General features: G+C 33.8%; 1 long non-coding RNA gene across 1 annotated transcript; it reads left to right on the top strand.

Annotated features, from left to right (window-relative positions):
- The first annotated feature begins 4,624 nt into the window (after nucleotides 1-4,624).
- On the top strand, nucleotides 4,625-9,422 carry LOC149775984 (uncharacterized). The gene is made up of 3 exons (XR_016416074.1): nucleotides 4,625-4,850; nucleotides 7,191-7,281; nucleotides 9,314-9,422. It is a non-coding gene; the product is annotated as an uncharacterized LOC149775984 (long non-coding RNA).
- Nucleotides 9,423-10,326: the final 904 nt, after the last annotated feature.

The raw sequence follows: 10,326 nt of genomic DNA, 5'->3' as shown, positions 1-10,326 counted from the left end.
AGTAGCTATACTTTTTATTTTTAATTTAAATTTATCCCATTCTCTAATAATATCCATGTTTCCTCTTTCAATAAACCTTTTAAATTCATTTTTAATTTCATTTATAAAATTGGGATCCTTCATTAGTTTATTGTTAAATTTCCAGCCCCCTTTTCCTCAGTTATTTTTAGTTTAAAAATTTACTGTCATGTATATAAGTTTGTGATCAGAGATCTTAAAATCAATAATTCCAGCCTCTTTGTGTGTTTCTTCGTTAAAGGTTTTACACAAGAATTTATCTATTCTACTCCCTTTGTTTATTTTATATTCATATGTATATTGTTTCCTTGGTATATTTAACTGCCGGTATACATCTTTAAATATTTGCCTATTTATGAAGTTTTCCGTTTCTATCTTAAATCTTATGTCATTGGTTGTTAGTTCCCCCCTCCCTATCTATATTATCCCCTACCCAGTTATAGTCCCCTCCTAATATTACGTCTTCCACTGTATATCTTTATAGATATTTTGATAGATTTTCTAATAAATTCCTGTCTTGGATATTTGTTGGAAGGCATACAGAGGTTAATAAAATGTATTTTCCCAATTTTGACATGTAGTAGTCTCCCTTTAAAATCTTTACCCTCTTCTATTCTCTCCCATTGGATTCCTGGTTTATTTTTAATTATTGTTGCCACACCCCCTTTCACATCATTCCCCTCAAAGTCATTTTCCAACAGAATTCCATTTAAGTGACTTTCACAAAAAGATATCACATCATTTTTAAAACCATTATGGTTTCTTGTAAAAAAAATATCATAATTTAGGTCTTTATTGAATTTGGCAAGTTTTTCTATATTTATTCCATTTACATTTATTGTGTATACTTGGAAGTTCGTTCCTTCCATTTCTGGTTGCCTCCAGATTGCCGCATTTATGGTTGCCACTTGATGTTATTTTGATTTTTTATTCATAATAATTTTTTAGATTTTTATTCAACTATGCCAGAATTACCAACTTTAGGTTACTCCCATAATAAGGACTTTCCCTGATTTATTGCATGATGGAACTATTTTTTTAATTTTGTTTTGCATAATGGTAATCATGTGTGTTTTGTACTTTTGACATTATACCGGACATATAATTGTTTTATCTACATGACATTCTTCCTACCCTAAGAGTTTTTCTTTTTTTAATTATATAAGCACAGTTGCAATGATACTAAATGAATGGAGGTGGGACAGTAAAGGGAATAAATAAGACAACAGAAGATGCACGGATTTAAGTAAGTGTATCAAGAACAGAAAAGAGGAATACTTTTTTGAAAAAAGGTCGTACTCGGGCTATACACATATAACATATGAGTCAAGTCAAGTACAATCATGGAGTAATATAACTAAGAGAGAAATTATAGAAAACGGAAAGATAAACAACAAAATCAGAGAGAGAGAGAGAGAGAGAGAGAGAGAGAGAGAGAGTTTAACTTGGTACTTTATTTTACATATATTTAATTGAGTATTTAAAATTTGATATAACATTTATGCCTGCTTATATCCTGCCAGTGATAAAACGTTTATAATGCAGCATACAACTTTTCCCCAGAATAGAATAGTCAAATTACAATCCAACGAGTGTTTGAATGAGATAGTAAGATGAAAGACTAGCACAAAGATGTTTTCTTGATGAAAAGGACAAATAACATTATTTCAAATCGTACATTGTAGAATAAATTTAAATACGTGAGAAAATTATTGTATATTAGATTAGCAAAAGATGCCACGTTATTTAGAAAATAGTTAATCAGACTTACTATATGCATTTTTGTTGCACGTTAAAAAAAATAAAACAGGTAATTTGTATCGTGTTATGTTAATGATGGCATGGAATAATGCGATTCACCTGCCATGTTAGTTAAATGACAGCCCGTATGTGCTGCTGCAACGTTCCAGTAAATTTGAGGAAGAGATGACGTAGTTCTGGTACTCTTTCCACACTGAGAATAGTCTCGCCCGCATTTTCTACATGGTTGGCTGTGGTATCTTCTCATTTTATTAAAACAACACACGTTTAATCTGTGTAATACTTGCAGTGGCTCCTCTTATAAGAGGATGACTAGAATATAAAAAGGGTGATTAGTTTTGTCAGCTTTTGCAACAACGCTTTATCCTTTAATTAATGTTGCATTTTGTCTCCGAACATAGTTGTTTTGCTATAAAAAAATCCGTCTTTTCATGTACGCGTAAATGAGTAAACAATTATACGCTAGCACGTGTTTTCGGCGAGTTATCGAAATATAATCACTGTCACCAAGGCAACACCTGAAATCAAAGATGTAACAGTTTGTAATATGCAGCGAATTTCTTTTTATATGAACTTGGTGGTTATATTTGTATTTCAATGTGTTCAATAAATGACTATAACATTGGATACGAAACGACCGTAGCATTGGGTATAAAACGAACGAGGGTACGGAACAACGTGGGTGTGGAATGACCTGCTTCGTTGTGTAGGTATGATCTTTTCTTGTAATCTTGTATGGTTTCGTAAAAAATTTTTGTAACTGAAAAATAAGTATTCACTTGGTAATTAATTAATCCTTCATCAGACACCGGGTAATTAAGTAATCCTTAATGATCATGCAAACTTTGTGTTGCTTGTTGAATGGCTAGATAAACGATTGTCCTAAAATTGGAAGTGATAGATCATTTTGTAACTGGGTCTTTTGAGTTAAAAAAAAGTATGTGTGTGTGTATTTTTTCCCGACTTTGTCTTCTTTTGTTCCGATATGTTTGCTTTGTTCTGGAAAATGGTTGGACCTTTGTGTAGAGTGTTCCAGATTTGTAACTTAAAATCAGCATGAACTAGCTTGTGATTCCTGCAATTTATGGCAACAAAAAGTTTGTAACATAGGTATGATACAATAATTGTTTATTATCTAAATTTATGTTACTATGGCAGGTACACTATTTTTGAACAACGATGTTTTTCAGGCGATGACTGAATGTCTTTGACGAAACTATTTAATTAAAACTGAATTTAAACTCAGCCTTCGATGAAATAGAATTTAAATTGGTTTCTTTAGTTTATAAATTAATTAACTAGTTTGACTGGTGTAAATTGGTGCTGTGCATCCATTACGTCTAAACACTATATATCAATATAACTTCTATTAACCGTTCATTAAAAGCTTTTGATTTTTATACAATAATAAAAAGTGAACGATCGTCATTACAGGTACGTAATAACAAGTTCTAAAAATTATATTCAGTACTGAAATGGTACCTAACTCATGCTTTAATTTGATATCAAATATTATGCAAAGATGCGATACACATAAAGAAACCGTATGAAAATTAAAAAGCAAAACAATAATAAATGATAGTTGACAAAGAACACTATATTTACATTGCTATTGTATAATTGGTGGTCAGACCTAGTGATATACCGAGTATGTAATGGATCGATTTTATTAGTTCAGTTCTGTAAAGGGTGACTGGACATCTCAATTAGAGCATTGTCCATTTCCGTCATGTCATGTTGGTTTTGTGTAAAAGGAAAGACAAAATAAATCGGACCAGCCAGTTTTTGAATGACCTTTTCTATTTGTTCGCAAAACTATATTAAATAAAATCGAAAATAAAAAGAATAACTACCCCACCCACAACAAAATACAAAAAACAATAATGACCCCCCCCCCCAACAAAAAACTAGAGGTATGTTTATTATAGGCATTTTCAAAGGAATTTCAAATAAAGCACTCGTGTTCTGCAGTATCTTCCGGAGTAGTGTTATCGAATATTCTTCTGTGCCAGATTTTAGGCTAGAAATGTTTTACAGTTGATCTACATTACCTTTGTTTAATTATAGTTGCTCCATATGGAGCAATTAAAACGTAACACTGATTTTCATTAGATATGTAAGTTACAAATGATAAGATCTTCAAAACATCTTCGGGAGGAAAAATAACCCTCACCAATGCTAAGAGAAGAGTTCTAAGCGAAGTAACATGACATACATACATACATACATACATACATACATACATACCTACATACATACATACATACCGCAACATCATCGACATACACCGTATTAATGTCAATGAATGAAAAACAATACATAATACAAAACTATATTTGTATTAATCAACAAAACCCATAATCAATACTGATGTGCAATAAAGAATGCATTTTTTGCCCCATTACTTTCATTTATTTGAATTACTGTATTTCCATTTCCATTGCTGTGTTAAGAGAGGCCCTACAGTGAGGGAAATATCTTCTTTGTTCCAAGATAGACAAGCAAGGAATCTGTGAAAAGATAATTTATAAAATATATGTGAAAATTGTTTACAAGTCCACAAGTTTTTAAACAAATGTAGATTATTTTAATTGTAGCGTTTGTTTCGATGCATATTTGTCATGATTAAATATGACTAAACGGAAATTTGTTTTCTTTTAGTTGTTAAATATAATGGACATTAGGTGTAAATAAAAACTAAACATGTGTTATTAGTGAAATGACATGACAACGTTCTTAGGTTAAAACTTGTTCAAACATTTACCGTAATATAACCTGAATTTTACATCTGAATTTCAGCTTTGAATTTTCTATTCATAGTTATAAACAAACATCTGGAAGAAATGTCGTGCTACTACGAGCCGAGGGTGTACATAAACAGTAATGGATGTTGTGTCTGCCGGACGAAATCGTCCACTTCACGATTTACGTCAAGTCTCAAATATGAACCTTATGTGGAAAAATGTTTTAAAATGAAGGAAAAACGAACTGGACAAATATGTAATGCATGTGTGCTGCTAATCGAAAGATGAAAGAAGCTGCCAAAGGAAATAGATAAACATTGGAAACATGTAAGTTTTTTAAAAGTTGTATTTGCTTTGGGGAAATCATGGTTATTTGTTTTGTCCTACTCGCAATTGCTTATAACTGTCATTTATTGCTTAATTCACATTTTTCAGATTACTCTTTTAACTTTACTGTTTGGTTTAATTGTAGGACATGGGATGCTGGTAGGAAGGGGCATTTTTTATAAATTGTTTTGAGATTTTATTAGAAGACGATTCCAATAATTACAAATTCACATTCGCAAGTAGTTCCTATATATTATATTCAATTGCGCAGTATCTCAACTCCATCAAACCTTATCTAATGGCTGAAAATGATATACCTGCATAGCGACAATTAAAACAAACACTTAGCACTTCTTTAGTTGGTCTTGTTGTTATTAATACAACGAGAACTACAGTTGTACCACAGCTGGAAATGAGTGATTTAATATTTTTTTATTTTATGACAAACGCATTTCTGTACTGCTTCCGCCATCTTGAATTTCTCCACTAGGATCGGCCACAAACTTTGCTGTTTTTGAAAACCGATATTCAGCAGATATGGCACACAGTGGGACCGGCCAGTCAACGGTGCGTGCCTGGCCTCGTGTGCGGAGCACTTTATTCAAGGGTAAACTAACAATAAAGTGCATAGGGCGGCGGCCGTGCGAATATTCTTTTCAAAAAGTTGACATATGGCAACCGTGCGAATTGATACTTCCGAATTTCAATTTGAAAACAAATGATAAATACATTTTTTGTGTGTCTAAAACTATACATATTTTATGTGACAGTATATCTCCTTATCACGCAGTTAAGTGGCATGTTTTGTGTCAACTCTTTTCCATATATATACAATTTTTGACCTTACTGAGTTTTCGCTTACCTTTCCAAACTAAATGTAGATATTTGGACATTTTCCCAAAATAGAATGTCCTATAGTGTCCTATAACACGTAAAATGGGGTGGGAAATGCCAGAGAAAACGTGGGGCTAATCCTCCTTGGCAAACAAGAGGCCAAAAACTAACTCCACCACCACACTTAGTTCAAAATGTATATCACCCAATCAGATCTTTCATCAATATTCAGGTCAATAACTGACTGATACACAGTTGTTCCGTTGCGACAGGATTAATACAAGTGAATGCTCTGAAGGATTTAATTACCATCCGCATACAAAGGGCAGTCAAAATAAATTTATTAATTACAGTTGTACTAGCACTTGGACGATGTTCCCATAGAGCAGGAGGCTGACAACTCAAACCAAGTAGTGACAAGCACTGTTGATCTCCGCCACCAGTAAGGCCAGGCATAACAAAGGCTGATAACAACTTGTTGGTCTATTAATGCGGGGATATTCTGACGTTCCTGAAAGGCGTGATGGTAGTTAAATTTGTATTGGCATACAAAGTCGAACGCCTGAACCTAATACACTTACAACACTGATTGTTAAATGGTACCAGTTATACATAGCGGTTATAAAAAAGGAAGAAAAATCCCCAGTGGTATATTTAATGAAATTAGTTATCTTTATTTGATATAGGTGTTCATTTAACATTCATATACCATATTTATTCTAAACTAGATTATGCTCTAATAATTGCACATTCCCCTCTGTAACATCAACAAGAATCATATCTACAGTTTTCATAACCAATAATTGGTCATCCTAGACTGTTAGTTCTTTCTAATCTGAAATCCATCCATAAATTAACGAATCTGTGACATGGATCTCATCATAGAAAGTATGACAAAATGTAACATTTAAAAGCAATATTGTATCAGATGCATGGAACTATTGTTACTGTCCTGCATTCACAACGATCATGTTGCCCTTTGAATGGCCTATGATTAGCAGCAAGTAAAATGGACAACATCTGTTGAACAATAGTACAAGTATACTTTGAAATATATGGATAAAGTGTTGTATTAATCATTTAATTCTTCTAATCATTTAAATAATCTACTGACTCTCACGCCAGTTCGATCAAAACACTTTCCTTTTCGTTTTAATTTTATTTAACAAATTATCATTTACAGTCTCATCAGTATTTGCAGAAGATTGATGTATGATACATGATATATCGACAATATCCTATTTAGATGTCATAGCCAGACTAGAAATATTGTATTTGTACCAGAATCTATGACCTATGGAAATGCTTCTTATAATTTATTGGAAATTACTTAATACATTTTACAGGCATGGTGTATTTATTAATCAGTCATCACGGTTGGAACTTTATTCTTTGTTCTCAAGAATACATGATATTATCCAGTCATGTCAAATTGCTTACACGTTTCTTCAATACTATTATACAAGTACAGAATTTCATTTGGAATGTATTAATATATCATTTCAGATTGTGGATGCCAGGGCGGGGCTAAGGCTGAAGAACATATAAAAACACAAATACCAAACCAGTCCTACTCTTGCAACATGGTACCTGACAGGTATTGCACCCAGACGCGTTCTGTAAAGTATCTATTGGATATTAATATCCTGTATGGACAGGTGTTGTTTATGCTGTGCTTAAATGCATCATAAATATGAGACAGGACCTATGCATGTTTTCTTTATGAGATGTTTTCTATGTGGATTTGCATGTTAAGTAGGTATTAGAGATGTTTGTACATCATCAGTTTAATTTCAGCATTGCTAGTTTTTCTCATTTTTGAAGTCTCTTCATCACTACGCGTGTTCAGTCTTGTAGCCCATCATATCCCATGGTCTCATAGCATTTGGAGCAAGACACTAGTATCTAGTTAACTCGGGACATTTGTCAGACTATTTGGCAGAACAAAGTTAAGACATGTCTGAAGATTCAGCAGTTATAGTTTTATTATGGTGGTGTCAAAATTTGGAAACGTTTGAGCTTGGGACATGGTCATAAGACTAAGTGTGATATTTTGGTATGAGCATCTATTTCTTCATAGTCATAAGGCCAAGTGGGCTTATGGCATGACCGTGTGTCCCTGCATAGTTGTAAGGCCATGTGGGCTTATGGCATGGCTCTGTGTCCCTGCATAGTCATAAAGCCAAGAGGGCTTGTAGTATGGCTATGTGTCCCTGCATAGTCATAAGGCGAAGAGGGCTTGTAGTATGGCCATGTGTCCCTGCATAGTCATACGTCCAGGAGGGCTTATGATATGGTCACGTGTCCCTGCATATCAGCAGCAATTCATTTGTACGTGCATTGAGGTCACCATAGTGATATAAATATTCTCAACCTCGTAATATGAGCTTACAGCCTCTTAATATCGGACAAGTTTGATTAAAAGCAAGATCCAACTGTACTTGCACGTATATATGAAGTTTTATGTCGTTTCGAAAGTGATATTTCAGATCCTATTTTGATCCTACCTGGAAGAGCATCAATATCGTGGACAAGTGTGATACTAAGCAAGATTCATAGATGTTACTGCATCTTAACGAGGTCGTTTATCCTGTGATTTACTGGGAAATGTCTTTGATAATGAATAATGTTGTTTTATCATTGTCTTAGTTTCTCGAATAAATGAGATCTTCACAAATTAATGAGACAATATTGCCCTAGCTTATTATCTCACATGATCTGGTAGTTATCTTTCTTTCAGAATTTGTTATCCCTCTCCCCAAGGGAACTGGGGGATGTTTATTTGAACACGTTTCTAATAATACCTGGACGTCCTTGAGAGTCAGCATATGTTACCGATGATGTACGTGTTAACACGTTGAAAAATTAGGATCCTTTAGATGCGTTGAGGTCTTTCCGAATCCAGGGAGTGTCATGTCTTGATGATAATATGAAAGTATTGAAATACCCACACTATAATCCTAAGTCACACTGACATTGATCACTGGGTCCGTTGCTACTTTGTCTGCCTTCATAATTTACCCCTGGTACATCACTTGATAACGTTTGAGATTTCTATATTATAACCATATATACATTTACTAGGTATGATAAACATATGTACATGCAAATGACATTGACTCTTAGGTTCATGTCTACAATCAAAGACATTCTCAATGGATCATAACTTGTAAATCATTTGAGGTCCAATCCCCGTACCCAAAAAATAAACTTGAGTGGGCATCAAAATATACATTCTTACCACAATGGAGTGATTGTGTCATGTTTTGAAAACCGAATAATAACCCGCCCAATAACTATGTAAACAGTTGCTGGGCATCGAAAGATACATGCATATACACAATCAATATTTGTCCCTGGGTCTGACTTTGCCCAAATGGACTTCTATAAGAGGACCATACTTAGGGTCTTAGGCCATAGAAAGGAACTGCATTTATACTGATACCAGTTTTACTAACAGAATGTTTTAACTATGACTTGTATTTCTAAGTGTATAATAATTGATTTGTTTTAGACAAAATGACTCGTGGATAATCACCTGATAGATAAACGTGTGCATTTTCTTTGTATGTGTTGCTCTTATTGGTGGGTTTCCTTTTACTATCAAGAAATATGGTTCTTTATTCCAGGTTCTGAGAGTTTGCATGCATATGACCAAAGGGCAAGAGAAATATTAGATCATGAGTCTAATGAAAAATACAACGTTGAAACCAGTCAACTTTCGGCCCTTGAAATAAATGCTTGTGCCATCCTCACATATTGGAAAATGTAAGTAATTAATTTTTCACTTTGTTGACAATATTGTATATATATATATATATATATATATATATATATATATATATATATATATATATATATATATATATATATATATATATATATATAAACAGACTGGAATGATGTGTCCCACTGGATTCGGATTAAAATGAGCATATATATTGTGCCAAGTGCATAGTACTTACGGTACGTGGGAAAGCCTGCCAGTAGCTTCTCGTGGGGCGGTGGTTCTTCCCAGGGTTTTCCATGGTTCTTCCTCCACCAGTTATACTAGCCGCCATGTATAGCCTATCTTGTGCTGGAAAATGGCGTTAAACCCTACAACAACAACAACAACAACAACATATTACTTATGTCTATATAGATGTAACATCTGGCCAGAAGAAAACAAAAATACAATTGTTGCCCATATATTCAATCTGCAATTGTCTCCGAATATTATTGTCGGAATCAAAATGATAGAGGTTATTAGTTTTTCTGATGAAGTTTCAAAAACAGAATTTAACAGTAGAAAATTGTATCCCTGAAGTTGTGGGAGGGACCTAAATTGAGAATGCTCTACATGCAACTGCCAGTTTGTCAGACTATAATATCGTGGTGAGCTTGTCATGTTCACAGTGATAATGTGCTTTCTCGTACACGCCCCTCCCCCACGAGAACAATATACCCTTGCAAACACGCTATCTTTGGGGATATGAGGTTCTATATTGAGTAAATACGATACATTGGCCGGTATGGAAAACGACTGAAGTATAGCTATATCACAGAATAGCGATATTTCAGGGAACATTTTCTACACCTAACACTGTGTAATAGTGCTAAAGAGTTCATGGCACCAATAGTTAAGAAGAGGTTACAATTT

The sequence above is a fragment of the Sinohyriopsis cumingii genome, chromosome 18 (genome assembly GCF_028554795.1).
Source record: "Sinohyriopsis cumingii isolate HCF-2022 chromosome 18, ASM2855479v2, whole genome shotgun sequence".
Classification (NCBI taxonomy): domain Eukaryota; kingdom Metazoa; phylum Mollusca; class Bivalvia; order Unionida; family Unionidae; genus Sinohyriopsis; species Sinohyriopsis cumingii.
This window is presented reverse-complemented; position numbering and strand designations above follow the sequence as displayed.